The sequence below is a fragment of the Macaca nemestrina genome, chromosome 8 (genome assembly GCF_043159975.1).
Source record: "Macaca nemestrina isolate mMacNem1 chromosome 8, mMacNem.hap1, whole genome shotgun sequence".
NCBI classification, from domain to species: domain Eukaryota; kingdom Metazoa; phylum Chordata; class Mammalia; order Primates; family Cercopithecidae; genus Macaca; species Macaca nemestrina.
Window position 1 is genome coordinate 69,427,347 of NC_092132.1, and position 14,159 is coordinate 69,441,505.

Consider the following 14,159-nt stretch of genomic DNA (forward strand, 5'->3'; position numbering starts at 1 on the left):
AAAAAAAGCTGTCTTTGCTTTTGATTGCATTTTAATTGAATTGTAGATCAACTTGGAGAATATTGCCTTTTAACACCATTAAGTTGTTTGATCCAGGAGTGGTATACTTCTCTATGTTTTCTTTAATTTGTCTTAGCAATGTTTTGTAGTTTTCAGTGTACATGGCTTCTATTTTTTTGGCTAAATTTATACCTAATATTTTATGTATCCCTGATGAGAAATTCCCCATTCATGTACTTTTTATTCTTTGAGGATAATTTGCCCTTCAAACTTGGTGTTTCTAAGATTATTTTTCTTTGCCTAATAGTTCTGTGGTTTTAGTAATTTATCTCTAAATGTAATTTTGTTTTAGAACTAGTTCATGTTTTTCTAAAAAAGAATGCATATTTTTATTTAGTTTTGAAGACTCTCTAGATATTGCCTTTTCAATTATGGTCCCTTTGCATTCTTTCTATTGATGTTGCTTTTCCCTTGAAATATCATAGACTTTTATCATTGTATGATATGTTTCATTCAGTTTCTCTTTTTATATCTTTCATCTCTGTATCACATTCTAGATTACTTCCACAAATCTACCTTCTTGCTCATTTTCTTTTCAATTGAGTTTATTTTGCTCTTTTATTAATTCAGTAAATTTTGAGCAATATTTTTAATTTTTAGGAAAGTTTTAATTTTGTTTGTTTGTTTTTGTATAGTAAATTTTGATCATTTAAGTTCCTATTTAATGTTTTGTCTTAATTTTATTCATTATTATTTTTTAATTTTATTCTTATTGTCCCAGTATCTCAAGTTCCTGGGATTATTAATAATACTGTTTGTGTGTGTGTGTGTTTTCACTGTCCATATTAATCCATTTTATGTGGTGGACAATTTTTATTTTCTTTTATATATTTTTGTTTTTCTTTTTCTTTGAGGAAGTCTCTTGTACCCTGGGTTGTGGAAGTATTTTTATATTGCGGTTTTGACATTGTGGCTGTGTGGTGGGATACCTATGGTTTTACTATCCCAGGACAAGTTCTTACATTAATTTCTTATCTTGGGCTTTCTGCAACTTGCAGATAGGTTTATTTTTTTTCTGTAACACTCATGTGTGGCCCAGATTTGGCCTTCTTAAATTTTTCAACAGATCATAATTTTTCTCACCAAATTTACCTTACTTTTTTAGTAGCTCAGCATCCAAGGTTTTTTATAGTCTTCTTGTGGCAGAAGTTGTCATGTTAAGAGACTTCCACCACTGTGCAAGGATAAAAGTTCCAGTTTTTTTCACTTTGTGTTGCCCCAGTGGTGCCTTTTTGTCATATGAATGTTGAAACCCCAGTTCCCAGTCCCTAAGATCTCAATCTGGATCTGATAGGCATCTGTGATTCTGTTTCTACCTCTAAATGTTTGAATTTTGAGATTATTATTTGCTTTTGACACCTGGTGATTCCCTTTCTGAATCATCCTTTTAAAATATATTTCTGAATAATTAGAATCTGGATCCAGAGTTCAATACCCTGGATTTAGAGTTAGTGCTGCTTTCAAGTAGGATGAAACTGGATACATTTCTTAACCCATCTATGATTCAGTTTCTTCATCAGGAAATAGATTAGAGATATAAAAAAATGCTAGAGATTGAGATATGAAAAGTAGAGAGTTGCTCATGACTTTGTGGCTGATTTCTGGCAAATGAAATAGGAGAGGAAATAATTTGGACCACTTCACATCTGATCCATAGAAATGTCACATACATAAATCTCCATTCCATAAGTCCATTAGAGGCCAGTGGTTAAAGATTTAACCACCAAAAGAAGGAAGGGGCCTTAGTCTGTGAATCACTACTTTGAGAACCGATGATTGTTATTAAATTGTGAGAGGAGCAAGAAGTATACTTTATGGTGTTAAACCAGAGATTTGGATGTTATACTTTCAATTGAGAAATTTATACCTTTTAATTGGTGTTGGATAGTTTGTTACAGGTGCTCCCATGACAAACATCCAAAACAGTAGGCTGTGGCATAGCACTCAGAGTGGAAACTGATATCGGGGACCAGAAAAATGTTAACTCCTGACATGCAGTGACAAAAAGCTTAGGAAAATGTTATTTGTGATAATATGCAAGACAGCTTTAGAGGAAGTGACCAGAGTAAATCAAAATTTTAGCATGTAATTGTCTACGTTAGTCTGTGTTTGACAAAGCATTCCAAAACCAAAATGATCTCTGGTGAAAATTGCCAGGTTGACAGCAAAAATGAAAGGGGTAGTAAAAGAGAGTCTGGAAATACACACTTTGGAAAGAGGACTACTTCTAGATCCCAATCAGTAGGGGTTAAAACCGAAAAAGGATTTAAGTAATAAAGTTCCATTAAGAATCAAGTTTGCAGCAAAGACCACATTAAATGTGGTCTTTTCACTCAAGCATGATAGCCTTGAATAGCCTCTTAGAGGGCAAAGCCTGAAGCTATGAAGCAGAATCACAAGGGAATCTTTCAGGAGAGCAGAATCAGAACCTAATCAAGGAATTTCACCCACTGACGGGGTTAAAACCCTTCACAATGTCTCCCCAGCAAGATTTCAGAATTGCTTTAGACAAGTCTACTGTGTATATATCCGTCTTTTTCTCCTCAATGGGATTTATTATTGCGGTTATCCCACCCCTGCTACATTATTGTGTTCTGGGTATATATGTGTTGGAGTGGGGCAGAGTGCAGAGGTGATGGAGAAGATATTTTGTCTCTTTAGTTACAGTAGCTGAACTGGGAGCCACCTCCAGAAATAGAATGAACATCACCTAAAGATAATAGACTTTGAGCTGGATGCAAGGACTGGATGGGACTTTGGCTCCTTCAAGGGAAAACAGAGAAAACTGGTATGAGGTGAGTAGGGGGTCAAATATTAGTAAAGACTAAATCTATGCTCATCCTGCTCAGTTTTTGTTATTCTTACTTGGCACATTCATTTCTCAGCCAGTTTGAAGTTGGGCTAAGACTGAACTCTAGCCAACCAATTGTGGGTGGAAGTGATGGATATAATTTCTATCCGTACCCTATAAAAATATCTTCCATTTACAACCTTCCGTATTCTTTCCCCATTCCCGAGTGACCTGAAGCCACATATTGATGATGACAATCTCCCAAAATGGAAGACACCTGAGTCCCTTTGCTATATGGAGAAGAGCCATCTGAACTTTAATAGATCATGACATGAATCAGAAATGAATATCAGGTTAAGCCACTGTGATTTGGGGGTTGTGGCTTATTTTGCCATCACTAATACACTACCTCGAAGGGTTATTGACAACATCAAATGAGTTAACACATGCAAAGTATTCAGAAGCCTACCTGTCATATAGAAAATATTTCATAAATATCAGATATTCTTACAAAACACTCTTCAACATTTATGTGTGTTGGATGGGACAGTTGTCTACACTAGCTAAATCTACCATATTGTAATACTTTTTGGAGGATGGGGTAAAAGTCTAGAGAGATTTGGTCTTTCTTTAAAAACACAAGTTGATAAACTAATTGCTTACTAATTATTAATACATAAACTGATTGTTTAATTAGAATCCATTTTACTGGACCAGTTATTGAACTAGATAGTGAACTAGTTATGTCCTCCACCCCTGGTTTTAAAGAAAACTGAATGAATGAATTATAGACTTAGTGAATGTTACAGTCAGGGGCAGACATTTTCACAAGTAAAAACTCTAGGCTATTATGACACTTAAGTTTGTGTGTGTGTGTGTGCATTTACATCTACATCTATATATCTGTAACTACATATGTATTGAAATATAGATATGGATGTTCCCTAACCTATAGGGTCACGAGATACAAGACTTAAAATCTAAAAGTCTGGTGTGAAACAAAAATCTGTCACTTTTCTAGATTTTCTGAAATCCAGGCAGCTGCAGACCAATTCCTTAGCCTCCTGGTGTGAAACATGAACAATCTGGGCCAGAATTATTGTTTTTTGTCGCAGCAGCAAAGGGAAAAAGCCAAACCCTTTTTTCTTTTGCAATGTTTATTTGTTTGTCAGTGGTGTCTCTGATGAGATACATGGTTTGTTTTCTTATGATTTAATCCTGGTTCCTTTTTCATTTTTATGTACAGAAGTGGGTAATCACCCCAGGAGTGAAGTATGTAAAAGAAGAGTCATTCTCCCTTATAATATGACAAATTGTGGTATCTCAGTAAGTAGTCACCATGGCCTCACATTGGATTAGATGCTTTCTGTTCCAGACAACAATGTGTGCTCTTTAAAGCTATCACATTTAAGTTGACAAATAATTTAGATTGTGGCTTTTCTGTATATCTTTGTTGTCAATTAAAAAATTTAGGTACGAATATTGCAATTAGGAATTAGAAATTTTTCATAAGGTTACACATTCATAATTATCAAAAAAAAAGCTGCAGAAAACAACTATGTTACATGGTTAATACTTTTCAAAAATTGATGTTTATAAATTTTTTAAATAAAATATTTGCCTTCCCTGCAAGACTGAACACTCTTAAGAATTGGGACTGTCTTTCTCGTCATTACTTGTCTAGTTGCCTGGCACAGTTGCTAGCCCAGAGTAAATACTCATTACATAATTTTCAAATGAATGAATCAAAATGTTTTCTATTTGTCCATTACACTTTCAGAAATGACTTACCACGGAAAAAAAATAAGAAGTGAAAAATTTAACTGTATAGTGCCTTCAGTGACAATTGATTTCATTTAGGAGTGACTTCTAATTTAAGCTTCCCTTAAATGGAGAGCATATAGCAGCTAAAGTCCAGCAATGGGCAGTTAACATTGATTGAGACCTTACTATTCTTCTGGTTATAGGTTAAATGTTTTACTCCCATTGTCTCACATTATTCTCTTAAAAATCATATATCGTACACAATATTATACTGATTTAACAGATGAGTAAACAAAGGCTAAGAGAGATTAAGTTTCCCAAGATTCAATAGCTATTAAATGAACATTGTGGGTACTAAATCAGGTCTGTTTGACTCCTCAAACACTGCTCTGCACCACAAGGGCATCGGAAATTAGGACTGTTGTCCCATTAACTCTATGTTTGTTTCTAGGAGATTGATCAACTTGTATGAGTAATTCACAAAGTTAATAAGCAAAGAATTTTCAAGACCTCTGGCCTCCTTGACAATGAAAGAGTCGCTTGGATAAATCCTTTTGTGGCATGAGAACCATTCTCTGATTTAGCCCTTTCATAAGTTTGGGTTTCTAGTACACTGGGTAATCTTAAAGTGAGGCACTTGGGCACTTGAGTTGGAATTACCTGGATTATCTAGGCAAAATGTGTTTTGAGCTCTCGGGGACTTAATTACTGGAGCAATTGCACAACTCTCCACTTCAGCTCAGCTCTTTAGATATAGCAACCAAGTAATTGAGATGGTTTTGTCAAATCGTGGTTTCCCAGTCTTACTGCTACTTCCTTTAAATTGAAGCCCACTATTGCCATCCTTCATTTCCTAAGATGATAACATTGATAAGGGTTATGGTGAGTATGTCTAAGTGTGGCTTTAAACAGCAGCAGACACACACTAGGTTTTACTTCTCCATAAACACAGGAAGAGACATATTTTTTTTTCATAAAATAAAAAGTTAAAATATTTTATTGCAATAGACCAGTCTACTGGGAAAATATCAAGAAATGTCAAGACCTTTATTTACACGTCTAATCAAGGAATAAAATACCATATACTTGTTAGAAGCAATGAAATATTCAGCCGACTTTATAATGGCCATTAAAGAGTAGTAGAAAAAAAAACAGCAGGAGAAAAATTAAAAGATATAGTATATTTCTAAGTAATAAAAAAGTTAAAATATAAATATGACCCAACAAGGAAAAATTACTGTGCATGTAAAATTGCAAGTGTAAGTGGTTCTTTTCTACTCTTAATCCTGACTTGTGCAAATCTCCTCAAACTACATCTTTGATAGCACATAGATTTTCAGATGTCAGTGAAAGCACTGCTTGGTTTGTGTCACACACTGTGACTAAATTTGAAAGAAATTATACTCAGTCTAAGGAAGAGAACTTAGCTGTAGTTACTGGAGTAATGAAATTGCCCAAATAAATTCTTGGAAGAGAAATTACCTTGACAACTGCCAATAAACTCTTATTTGAAATCTTAAAACCCTAGATTGGGTAGCATCTGGAGCAGCTGCCAAAGTGCTGTGATGAACTTTAATACTGTCATATATTAAATATAAATATTTTCTGGAATACTATAATGCAGACATCTTTCCAAGGCTATCCTGAGAAATGTTATCACTGAGCCTAATCTGAAACGTTTTAAAACCTCTTCTCTATAAACATTACAAATGAAAAGATACAGCATATTACCAAGGAAATGAGATTGAAAACAATTCTTATCTAAAAATGTGATTAGAATTCTTTTCTGATTGTGGTGTGAAAATCACTTAATCATTTGCAATAACGATGATTACTTATTGATTGTCATTACAATTGCCAACTGCAAACTTTGTACTAATTGTTGTGTTTATTCCTCCATGAGATTACAGTCTAATAATTTTAAAGTGAATCAGTATGCGTGTCTTAAAATCTGTTTCTCTATATCTTTATTTTCTGTGATTAAGTATAAGAATATGTTCTCTGGACAGAAGTACTAGGATAAGTATTTGGTGCCACTGTATGATGGACAGCTCAGCACCACTCTGAGTTTTTTTCATTCATAAAGTGATTAATAGATTGAATTAAAAGAGGTGAAAATTATATTTAATTTTTGTTACATTGGTAAAATATAATTATCTGTAGATTCATTTTCCTATCCCAATCTGAGCTAGGATTGTACCAAAAGATTTTATTTTAGTTATTTTTTCAAAAATTATAATTGAAAGTCTACAAAATGTTTTCAATATTATCAATCAGTATAGTAAATCTTGCTATATATTTATCAGAGAAAGAAGAGTAGACCAAATTCAATTTCATTATGAGTGCAAGATAGGATGATTAAAGGGTCAATGATATGGGAAAATATCATGCTTTCTTAACTTGAAACTTTTCTTTTTTTTTTTTTTCCTTTGAGACAGGGTCTCACTTTGTCACCCAGGCCAGAGTACAGTGGCCACATCTGAGCTTGCTACAACCTCCGGAGTTCAAGAGATCCTCCTGCCTCAGCCTCCCAATTAGCTTGGATTACATATGCCTGCCACCACCACCTTGCCTGGCTAATTTTTGTATTTTTAGTAGAGACAGGGTTTCACCATGTTGTCCAGGCTGGTCTCAAACTCCTGACCTACACTGATCTGCCCAAGTCAGCCTTCCAAAGTGCTGAGATTACAGGCATGAACCACCATGCCCAGCCTTAACTTGAATCTTTTCTAATTCAACCTGTTAACAGATTTTTGAATCTGAGCTTGACTGGTTTGCAAGTCACTTTTTATTTAAAAATTATTCACTGTTATTAAGGTCTAAATTATTGTGGTAGGTATGTCCTCAAAACAGTAAGAGTTTGGTTTCTGAGCAGGAAATATGGTAGTTGAAAATCTCAAATCTCTGAAGAAAAAGTCATAGTTGAGCTGAAGGCATTTCAGTGTGTTTGAAATATCAGTAATGCTTCATATTTCTGAAAACAGACTTCGTTCTAAAGTAAGCAACCACTTCATCACTATACAAAAAATTCTCACACACTGACTTCCGACTTGTTCGTATAACATGAAACATCACATCCCTGTTTCTGTTTGTCTGTCTCCCAGCTCATCCAGTCTCTGCAGAGTCATGAACTTGACCCATGATTGGTACTTGATGCAAGGTGGTTTAAATGAAAGTGTATGTGTCCACTTCACAACTAAGTGCTGCTTCTGTCTTCCATTCATCTTTTAACTCTTCTCCAATATTTTCTCCAGTGGTTGTGGCTCAGAATTCTGATGAGATAATCTACGGTGCATTTGTTGAAAGAAAAATCAGAACACTGCACCCAAAATTATTTGAATATCATATAACCAATGTCACCACACTTTTGGAAAATTATAATATGAAAAATCAGCAAGAATCATGTGGAAATGGAGCCTACATAAGTAATAGAAAAATGGTACTTCATTATTTTTGGGGTTTGATCATAGCACTTTAACAATAAACTAAAATTTGGTGTCAAATATTGAATATATAGCTAACTTGTGGTGACTAAATATTCTCTTTTATAAACATGGAATTACTTAAAATAGATGGTCGTTTATTTTCTTAGGAAGTAGCCACAGAAGTGGTTGTACTCTTAGTGTTACATAAGTTCACACGATTTAACAAAACTAAAAAATATTTGTTGTTATGTCTTTTGTTGTATAAAATTGCCTTACAATTTTATGGAAGAAAAAGATACTCCTTAATAAAAGCTTTTCTGAAAAAAAAAAAAAAAAAAAAAAAAAAAAAGATTTGTGCTTATTTCAAGTACCCCAAATATTTATTCTTATTTTTTAAAAATGTAAAGATGATTCTCTCTCTCCCTGAGTGAAGCACTCCTAATTTTATAAGTATTTAGTAAGTGAATAAGTCTAATCAGGTAATCACTTGCAAATTATATATTAAATAGATAGTTTGAGTGCATAGTTGGACTAAAATATTTTTACTTTGATCTATTTGCAAAATTAGTTAAGATTTTTACCACTGTCACTATAATCACCAGACGGAAACAATACATTTTATTATGAATTATACTGTAATATTTAACTGTAAAGCAGTTATATAGTTATTTATTATTGAGACCTTTAATAATAGCTTTGCCACATCAGATTATGAATCACAGGCAATAATTAGTTCAAGCATTTGTGTACATTATGAGACTGAAGTAAACATTTTCAGTTGGTTAACGCTTGCACTTAACCTACCAAATCTATTTCAGAATACAATTATTTGGCAACTCAGCAGGAGATTCTGTACATAAATTTAGTCACCTAAACCATCAACCCCTATACATCTTATACGGTCCATTGGAAGATAGTTAAAAAATAAAATGATGTCAAGAAGGGTATGACATAGTGAACTCATGACTTAAATCATTTTGGCTCCCTTGTATCTATGCAATATGAATGGAACTTAGTGAAGCTGTCTACTGAAGAATAGCTGAGTAAGCCTTAACCAATTTAGTTCTATGTAAATGCAATAAACACAATTCTATAAAATAGTAATTCCAGGTACTTATTCTGTAACGTAAAAAAAAAAAAAATTGCACAGAAAAAATATCTCAGATACTGTATTTTACTAAAATTAAATGCACAGAACTATTAAATGTTTTTTAAATATATGGAATACTATTAAATTGGTGCAAAAGTAACTGGGGTTGTTGCCATTAAAACTTTTGCACTAAACTAATATAAATTGTAATGCATATATCGCATACAAAAACTATTTGATATACAGAAAAGTAATGGCAGGCACAGTATTATAATCTAATTTACCTTAGTTTTCCATTGTATACTTTGAAGTTACTTTTAGTAATAGTTGTGTGATAACTACCTTTACACGCCCAGAAACCATTGTTGCTTTTTAAAAAGATACTAAATAAGATAAAAGATGTGAAACTATGCATATCTATAGAATAAAAACCATAGAGCTCACATATGACACAGCTGTGTAACTTTGATGAGGGAGTTGTATTCAAACTAGCAATTTATATAATCTATAACCTTACAAAAATTTTTTGTGGTATAATTTTGCACTTCACCAAAATCTCATTTCAAAGAAATATTAAGATTTCAATATATATATTTTAAAAGACCTGTTGATATTTTATACACAGAATTTTAAAAGCACTAGGATATTTAACAAGATAAGGAATTTGATTAAAATATTATTGTATATTTAATATACAGTTGAAGAGGTAGATAAATTGCAGGTGCCTCAAATCTACTTCCTTTTCTTAATCTTTTTGTTTTAAATTTCCCAATTTCTCAGTTGATTATTTTAGGAAGAAACTTCAAAGATGGAGCTGATATCTTTGAAGCATCATATGGGAAACTGACTCTGAATAGCCCTTTTTACAAAGCCTTGAATCTAAGATCTCACAGTTCTCAAAAAGAAAATGACCCTGCCTCTGCTCCTGACACAATAAGGGTCAGGCACAGTTTTGCATTTACAATATAGTTAACTTTGTAATTCTTCTGCATGCTGTGGCACATTTAATTATAATAATAAGCTGAATAATGGTGAGCTTGCAATTTAGAATCTAAGTGAAAAATTTTAACATTTGCCAGTTTGAAATGTACATCTCATCAAAATTTGAACTTGTTCATAAAAGAGTTGCTTCTTCCACATGCCAGACCATTTTTCTTATTAAGAATGAGCTTTTGAGTAGATAAAGAGAAAATCATTTAAAATAGACCAGGAAATAGAATTGGCATTTCTTATATTGAAGAAGTGAAGGAATGAGTTCTTGGTCCAATCTCTTGAATAAATTTCATCGCAGGCTGTCTTGACATAAGCATCTGCATTCCACTGACCTTTATTTTGTAGTCTAGAGAGACTGAGACCACACAGAATTGGTGCTGTTATAGCTAACTGTACTTAAACTTTGTGTCTGATCAACTTAAGTGTATTGGATTTGAAAACAGTTAGTCAATTGTTTCTAGTCCCTAGGTGGTGGTTTATGGTAATGTTTGCATCAATACTAACAAAAGCCATACCACAGTACAAAGTACATCAAGGAAATGAAAGACAAGGCTGCCTGTTGTCAGTTCTGCCTACAATAAAGGCAGGATTCAGAGCCGGGGCAGAGATCGTTAGAGAAACACAAAAATGAATGAACCACAGAAATCGTAGGGCTGATGGTTCACATCAAAGGTTTGGGGACTGGCTAATGGGCAAGGTTGCACACAGGCCACAAGACATATACCCTGGACTCATTTGGCCATACAGAAAGGTCACCAAAAAGAGGGGAAAAAGCTCATAAGATAGCATAAAGCAGTCTTCTGTAGAAACTGTGTAAAGAGAAGGGGAAAAAATGCCGCATTACCATTGCTGTGTAAACTATATCCTTATCAAATTGTATTTTGGGTGAACAAATCTATCTATATTTTTATATCAGACAGCAAAATTCCTAATATTGAGAAATATAATACGATGCTTTATATTTGCTGGAGTATTTTCTGTCCACATAAGACCAATACAATGCATAAAGTGTCAATTCAGTAAAATTTAAATCCTTTGAGCCTTATCTTATATAAATAAAACTGTCCTAAACATGTTCTTAATTGTTTCAAAGAATCGTATGCCTGGAGAACAGTGAGTTGTATATGTAAGCAGATGTGTACAAGTAGAACAATAATAACAGAATCGATTTTGATATTTTTCTCGCTTTGTATCAGCTTATCATGTATAATTTTAAAAGCACAATTAAAGGAACTAAATGCTACAATAACATGACATAGTCATACAATGGCGTCTATTAATGTAAGAATGTAGTTATCCTTTATTTGAAGCTAACCTCCAGATACCTGCTGTGCTGCTAGATGCTAGAATGTCAAAGAAAAATAAGTGAAAGCGTATCTCATCATGGGGTAAATTGCCTGTTGAAAAGAAATGTACTTAGTTTCTCATTTGAATGCTGCTTTCAGTTAAAAAATGGGAAGGATTGTTATCAAGGTAAGGACTAATCTTTGCTGACCCAAAAGAAAGAGATAGAGAGAGAGAGAGAACAGAGAGAGAGATAAAGAGAAGGAAAAAAAAAATGTCTATTTGAACAAAAGCAGCAATTCAGAAAAAAAAAAAATTAAAAACAGGCCAATGATTTTCATTGTATTTTATGCTATTTTTTAGCTTTTATTGTCAATTAATACAATGTAAAATCCACTTTAAACTGAAAAAATGTGCAAAATTGGTGATTTCTATTATGAAAAGTATCTGTTGTAAAGTTGTATGTGATTCACATAATCTTATTTAATCACATACACCTGAAAATTATTCATAGCATGTGAAATATATGTCATGCTATACCTTATTATTTTAATGACACATATTAGTCATATTTCAAATGGACAGGAATCCCCTCAAGTCTCATAGAAATAAGGATTTTGCATATAAATATGCATATTTACACAGATAAAGCATTTTTGCAAAGCACTTTTGCATAGAAACAACTATCTAGCACTTTGCAAATAATATTGCATCATTTTACTTTGTATGCATTTTCTTCATTTTTTTGCCTAGCATATATGAAATGGCACAAATTTTAAAGCAAGGAAATAATTATTTCATAAAAAACTCAAAGTATACACTTAATATTTATTTAATATAAATATCAATTTAATACTAATAGAATAGTAACAAATTGTCATTAACTTTTTAAAAATTATACCAATGCCTAAATAAATATTATCAAATTTCTTCAACTTGATTTATATGCTGCAAAATACTAATTCCCTTGCGAGGTCTGTAACTAATTTACCCTACAATGTTTTTTATTGATTTACAAACAAGATTAATTTTTCATAATTTGTTAGATATTTTAAAAGCTTACAAATCTGTGAACACAGAAACATTTATCTTTCTAAAAAGAACACTTCACCTCATTAATAGCTGGGGCATCACATTGTTTAGAGATAACATAACAATTTTAATTTTTCTATAGGGCAATTTTATACTAGGTTCACAAGTCCCATGGCATTATATTTTTTTAATATTCCAATGCTGCAATTTAAAATAGTTTTTAAAAGAGGAAAAGATCATTCTTTTCTGAAACATGTTATTGATGTAGGCTTACAATACAGGAACACATTTCAAGCTAACACATAAAATTTTATTAGACAAAAAATTGTTCAAAAAATATTTAAAACAAACAAACAAAACCCAATCCATTCAAAATAATAAAATGTGTTTGCCTAGATATGTAAAAAATCCAAGGACATTTGAACGTTCGCTGTCATTATGGTCCAGTTCACTGTTTATTTCTTTGGTATGCATCTCCTGACCTGTATATAAAATTCATAGTTTCAAAAGTGACATGTGCAAGCCTTGGACAACTGGGGAAAAGGCATATTTCCTGACCTTGTAACCATAGCAACCACTTGCTGATTGGTAGCAGGCAGGCTCTCCATCCTTTACCACTGAAGGCAAGTATGTGAGGTTGCTGGCTTTGTTTGTGACTCGGGCTTTATTTACATGCAAACAGGAATAACGGACTTGAAACCACTTTTTTCTGTTAAGCATCCAATTATAGACTTGAAAAAAAAAACCTTAATTTTACAGTTTTATAATAATGTTACAATTACAATAGAAACAGAACACATATCCCACTGAAGCTGAGTGTAGAAGCTTAACTTAGGATCTTTGTCCATTTAGCTTTGCAACCCACTATCAATCCTCAAACCCCAACAACAGGAAAAAAGTGTATATATGTATATTTAGCAATATGTAACTTTTAAAAATTTTTCACAAAATTGGTGAAATACATTATTTGATAAGATTTATATGTAAGGAAAAATAATAAACTCCTTTAAATTGTGCTAACACTCTATTTCCAGAAACTCCCTTAAATGGTAATTAGGCAAGCATGTAATACTTAAGTTTGCATCCTCGAGAAGCTAAGTCACTTAGAATTCCCTTCCGGAATGACCCAATGCAAATTTCTTTGGATGTCTTTTCTTCATATGCAGGATATTTGCTTTCTGAGAGTAAAAAACCTTCCTTTTCATTTTCTTTTCCCCAACCTTTTCCACTTTCTTCTCATAACCAGCTATTCATGGTATAAATAAAAAGTGGAATTTTGTGAGACTCCCTTTGGTGAATAATCTGTTCATGGGATTCAGAGGATGAACTAGGCATATACTGAATCAACTCTGACCCTTCAATTGGAGTTTCTCTCCCATGCCAAAGTTATTTTTCCTGATGGAGAAGTTATATGAAAGTTCATCTTAGCAAATCCTTGCTTGAGTACAGTATAATGAAAGAATACAAAGTGAGACTTGAACATTATATTAAAAGACATTTATGTGCCATCTTCTAAAATCAAATGCTCTAACTTTAATATAATTATATTACTGAGTTTGTATTTGTTAATAAGGTTTGTTATATGCCATTCTATGAAATAAATTCCATGAGTTATACAATTAGTATTTTCCTGAAATTCCCCATTAATTAATATGAATACACTGACACATTGTTTTACCAGAATGTTCTGCATTTGTTTATGATATAAACATATCTTCAT